General features: G+C 40.4%; 1 non-coding gene across 1 annotated transcript; it reads left to right on the top strand.

The window, feature by feature from the left end:
* The first annotated feature begins 3,528 nt into the window (after positions 1 to 3,528).
* On the top strand, positions 3,529 to 3,635 carry LOC112704191 (small nucleolar RNA R71). Its single transcript, XR_003154827.1, has one exon. It is a non-coding gene; the product is annotated as a small nucleolar RNA R71 (small nucleolar RNA).
* The last annotated feature ends 2,580 nt before the right edge of the window (positions 3,636 to 6,215 follow it).

The following is a 6,215-nucleotide window of genomic DNA, read 5'->3' as shown; positions in this document are numbered from 1 at the left end:
TCAATTCAAACTTATTCTTATTCTAAGATGTTCACTCGCACTTCAACCTGATGAATGTGATGATCTGTGACACTCATCATCATTCTCAATTTATGAACGCGTGCCTGACAACCACTTCTGTTCTACCTGCGAAAGCTAGAGTGTGTATCTCTTGGGTTTCTAATCAACGATTCACATCATCTCCCCTCTAACAATGGGGCATCTGAATCTGAGATTAGAACCTTCGTGGTATAGGCTAGAAACATTTGGTAGCATTCCTGAGATCCGGAAAGTCTAAACCTTATCTGTGGTATTCCGAGTAGGATCTGGGAAGGGATGACTGTGACGAGCTTCAAACACGCGATTGTGGGGCGTAGTGATAGACGCAAAAGGATCATTGGATCTTATTCCGATACGATTAAGAACCGACAGCTGATTAGCTATGCGGTAGCTGTGCCTGGTATTTTTCATCTGAGACGAGAAATCCGACAGTTGATTAGCCGTACAGAAACCGTAGAGGACCATTTTCACTGAGAGGACGAGAGGTAGCCATTGACAACAGTGATCCCCAACATATAGCTCGCCATGGAAAGGATTATGAATGATTGAATGAAGACAGTAGGAAAGCAGAGATTCAGAAGGAATAAACGCATCTCCATACGCTTATCTGAAATTCCCACCAATGAATTACATAAGTATCTCTATCTTTATTTTATGTTTATTTATCTTTTAATTATCAAAATCCCATAACCATTTGAATCCGCCTGACTGAGATTTACAAGATGATCATAGCTTGCTTCAAGCCGACAATCTCCGTGGGATCGAACCTTACTCACGTAAGGTATTACTTGGACGACCCAGTGCACTTGCTGGTCAGCTGTGCCAAGTTGTGAAGAGACGTGTGAATCATGCTATTGTGCACCAAGTTTTAGGAGCCATGCCCAGTGATAACAATTTCGCCTATCACGCACGCATAGAGCGCAAAAATACAGGGTGCGCCGACACACAAGTCGTGCGGGTGCTCTTAACAAAAGGCACACCAACTAGTGTGCGTACGCACAGAGGGTGCGCATGCACAGGGCTCAAAATTTAGGGATTGCGTGCGTACACACAAGAGGGTGCGCACGCATAAGGCGCAAACCATAAGGGGATGCACACGCACAGAGGGGTGCGAGTGCTCCCAACAGTGGCTGACAGGCTAGTGTGCGTATGCTCAAGGGTGTGCATACGCACAAGATGTAGAATTTTGGGATTGTGTGCATACGTGCAAGGGTGTGCGCACGCACAATGCCCTCTTTTTCAAAAATTTTTTCTTTCAAAATCTAAGGTATTAAACCTTAGCTCAGTCAAACTTCAACCCCAAACATTCAAACATTCATGACCCATATGCAAGTTAATCTATCTAACTCAAAGATTAAACTAATCCTAAGTAAACTAGCATAACAAAAATGCCATTAAGTCAAAGTGTAAATAATAAGAGAAGGGTTAGAACAATGATACCATGGTGGAGTGTCTCCCACCTAGCACTTTGGTTTAACGTTCTCAAGTTGGACGTGGATGATGAGTTCATTAATCAACAATTGGAGCCTCTACTAGGAGGAAGATCTCCAACTCCTTGGCATTCTTGGATTGTGTGTGGTCCAATGACATAGTCTCCTTGACAACCTTTGCTTCTTCATGATGTCCCTCATTAGCTTCGTGTACTTGCTCTTCAATTAGGTCACAACCAAAGATAGAGTATACTTCAAGTGTTGGTTTCTTGGATCCATCCAAAGTGAATTTCACTACTTTCCCACTGGCTTCAAACGAGTAAGCCCCCGAAAATGCATCAACTTGAATCGATACGTCTTCAAAAATGGTCTCCCAAGGAGAATAGAGGATGGCTTGTCCGAATCAATTGGAGGGGTCTCTAAAATTTGAAAATCTACCGAAAATAGCAACCCTTGAATATTGACCAATACATTCTCCGCAATTCCTACAACCGACACAATACTCTTGTCCATCAACACAAATCTTGCTCTGGACCTCTTTAATGGTGACAAGTTCAAGTTTTCATAGATAGGGAGGGGCATAATGCTTACACGAGCTCCCAAATCACACATGCAATCCATGAACTCCATCCCACCAATCAAACAAGTTACCAAATAAGGACCGGGATCATTATACTTTTCGGGAATGAGAGAAGAAATAGTGTCATTCATCGGACATTTGTTTAGCTCACCAATCTTGTCCTTATGAGTGCAAACATCCTTTAAAAATTTGGCGTACTTTAGAACTTGTTGGATGGCTTGAAAAAGAGACACGGTAACTTCCACATTCTTGAAGATCTCCACCACATTCGGTCAAAGTCTTCATGTTTTTTATCCTTTTTAGCCACCGTTAGGAAAGGGATTAGTGTAGGCTCTTCAAGAGGGTTCTTCCTTTTGGGCTCCTTGACCTTCAATAGATCCTCCTCTTCTCTTGCAATATCCTCCAACTCATCTCCAACCACACCCACTTCTTCTTCCATTCCTTTATTATGGGATTCCTTGCTCAAACTTGTAGGCTCAAGAACAACTTCATCTAATTTTGTGACCACTGAGGGTGATAGCATTGATGCTTCCCTTGGGACTTGGTTGAGGTTGAGAGAGTAGAAAACTAGATGTGGAAGCTTGGTAGGTATTGTGAGTGTTTGAAGGTGAAAGAGTCAAATGGGATAGAGCTTCGGCAATGGTTGCCATGTACGTTTCTTGCTTCTTATGAAACTCCCTTTGCTCTTGCATGAAACTCTGAACTGCATCATTCATATGAGATTGGTTTGAAGAGGAGGGTTGACTATTTTGAGGGAGGGTAGGCCTAGTGTGTGGTAGTTGATACCTTGCTTGAGGTTGGGAATGTGATTGTTGATTAGGTTGGGAAGGAGGTGGGCTTTGTGGTTGATATGGTGGATAGTGAGGTTGTGGTGGTTGATGGAATGGTTGTTGGACTTGAGAAGGTTAATAATAATAGACTTGTTGGTTGGAATAAGGTTGAGCTTGAGATGGTTGAGTCCACCTTTGATTGGAGCTGTCTCTCCATCCTTGACCTTGGTTTCCTCCATATTGATAAGATCCTTGATTGCCTTGGTTGAAATTGGACCTTTGTGGATAAAGATTTGCCACCGCCAATGTGTTGTCCTCTTGAATTTGAGGGCACTCATCGGTGTAGTAACCATTGCAAGCACAAATGTCACAACATCAAGAAGGCCCTTCAATTCTATGAGGTTGGGGTAGAGGTAGCAACATTTGTGGAATTTGTTGACCTTAAGTAATTTGCCTTAGCAAGACCGTCATTTCACCAAGTGTCCTAGTCAAGATAGGATCACCGGAAGGTGAGACTTCACTTATGGCCTTCGGTTGGGAATTTCTTGTCCTTAAATGTTGAGTTGAATTCGGCAAATCCGCAATGACTTCCCAAGCTTCTTCTGCAGTTTTGTTCTTTGTAAGAGATCCTCCACTTGAGGCATCACTATGGAGCTTGTCTTGAGGGACCAACCCTTGGCAAAAATAGCTTATGAGCACCAATTTATTAATGCGGTGGTGAGGATAAGATTCCAACAACTTCTTAAACCTTTCCTAATATTCATAATGGGTTTCTCCATCCCTTTGCATAATACATGAAATTTCCTTCCTTAGGTGATCCATCTTTTGAGGTGGGAAAATCTTTTCGAGAAACTCCTTGCACAACAAATCCCAATTAGAAATTAATTCCTCAGATTGAGTGTAAAACCATTCTTTTGCCTTCCCTTCTAAAGAGAAAGGGAAAGCAAAGACGATGACCATTATCTCATCCGAGCCATGCCTTCTTGTAGTAGAGTACACAACTTGAAAATCTTTCAAGTGCTTGAGGGGATCTTCACTGGGCAACCCATGATATTTCAAAAGCAAGTTGATCATACCTGTTTTGAGCTCAAAGTTGTCATCTAAATTTGGGTACCGAACTTGTACCAGTTGCAAAGTGATATCTGGGGATCCGGCCTCCTTTAGAGTAATTCTCTAGGTGGTGCTGCCACATTGTTGTCACCTAATTCCCTCACAGAGGTTTTAATACTTCCAACGGAAGAATACAAGGTTCCTTCATTTAGTGAAGAATGAGAATCACGGTTAGAAGGTGATGGTGAATCGGGTTGCTCTTCAAGAGAGTCTGATTCACTATGCACAAATGCTAACCGGCACCGAGCTTGCCTAAGATGTATTAAAGTCCTTTCTATTTCAGGGTCAAAAGGGGCCAAGCTCGGGTCTGGAAGCGACTGTGTCATTCAACTGAGGAATCAATGAAATCATGCACATCAAGAGCAAAACAAGAATAAGAAAATAAATGAAAACAACCTAATAGTCAGTAACTACTAAAACTATTTAGATAGAGACGCCAACTACCAATTAGCGTCAAATAACAAACCAAAAATCTATTATTCACAGTATTCACATATTCACAACAACCGAAATTATAACACTTATTACACTAATCTCCCTGGCAACGGCGCCAAAAACTTGGTGCGCGACGGGTCGTCGGTTAGGAAATCTCTCTCTCCGAAGAGAGAAGAAAGATGGAATTCAACGTTGCATGTATAGTTCCATCTGACAAGGCGACTCACAACCAAAGTTTAGATTAGATATGTTACAATTTAAAACCAATTAAATCCGGGAGTACAATCCCGGGTCGTATTCCCAAGGAGAATGTGACAACAAGTGCACAATATCAGTTATGGCAACCAAGGAATTTTCAATAAAGAGATGAACAATTAAAGGAATAAAAGAACACTCAAAATTACAATTAATAAACTAATAAAAGAATTAAAGAACTAGCTATGTAATATGAACAAGTAATGTAAAATTGATTGATGTGTGTGTGTGTGTGGTTCAAAGCATAAATGGCTTCTTGGCTTGGAATGAACTAGGGGATCCTTTCCTTGTTGTAACCACAACTATGATAATTATGATGGATTAATCTCACTTAGTTAACTCTTAACATCGAAGGATAGGTCAAGTGAGCATAATTATTCTTAATCCACAAATCCTAATTCACTTGCTAATTATCTTAGCAACAAGTTAGTGTTAGTGGAAACAAGAACAATTAACAATCCAAGAATTATCACTAAATATTGGACATTCCAACTCTAGGAACCCACATACTCATTTTTCCCAAGCCAAGAGGTGAAAATTTACCTCATAATCAAAATTGACATTTCCACAATTCATAAACACAAATCATGACAAAATTGAGAAAATGCTTGAAACTATAAGCAAGAAATGATCAAAAGCAACAATACTAACTCAACCAAGCATATAATAATCATCAATCATCAAATTCATCAACAAGAAATCAAAATTTCAAAAAGTATATATATTAACAATGTCTTTAACTACAAGAAAGAGTATAAAAAATGTAGCAATAAAAGAGAGCAATTAAGAAATACTTACAATGGAGGCAAGCAAAAATCCAAGATCAGAAATGGAAATAGCACTTGGAATATAAACCCTAATGAAAACCCTAAGAAAGTTGAGAGAAAACTTAGAGAAAAACTAAACCAAAAGCCTCCTAAAACTATCTAACACTACTCCTAATCTTATGCTATGTTTCCTCAAGTGTTGCCCCTCTAATATGAGCTCTAGGCCATCAGATTTGAGCCTCCAAACCCTTCCAAACGCGAGCCATGTGACTTTTAAATGAAGGCACGTGCTGCTACCTGTGCGAATGCATAGGTGTGTGCGTACGCACACTTGGCCGAATCTCAGGTTGTTCGTACGCACAAGAGGCTGTGCGCACGCACACTTCGCAAAGCTTTTCTCCTTTGTTTTCTTCATATTTCCACCTTCTTGCATGCTTCTCTTCCATTCTTACCAAGCCATTCCTACCTATTACATCTGAAATCACTCACCAAAAACATCAAGGCATCGAATGGAATGCAAATGGAATAAAATTGACTAAATTAAGCACAAAAGAGCATGTTTCCATAATCAAGCATAATTTAGGAGGAAAACTCAAAAGCATACTATTGGGTTTAGCACTATTAGCGCAAACAATTTTGATTAAGACAAAGAGGTTGGGAAGTTCTCGCCAACCCCATTCAATAAGTCAGAATCTTAATGATTCAAGAGTTCTATGCCAATGCATGGATCACTAGGAACCATGATCAAAGTATGAACCCGAATCCAAAGAATTGGCTTACAATGATTTGGGGGGAAATACTTAGATTTCAGTCCGGAAAATGTAAGGTT

Source organism: Arachis hypogaea, chromosome 7, assembly GCF_003086295.3.
Source record: "Arachis hypogaea cultivar Tifrunner chromosome 7, arahy.Tifrunner.gnm2.J5K5, whole genome shotgun sequence".
NCBI classification, from domain to species: Eukaryota; Viridiplantae; Streptophyta; class Magnoliopsida; order Fabales; family Fabaceae; genus Arachis; species Arachis hypogaea.
This window is presented reverse-complemented; position numbering and strand designations above follow the sequence as displayed.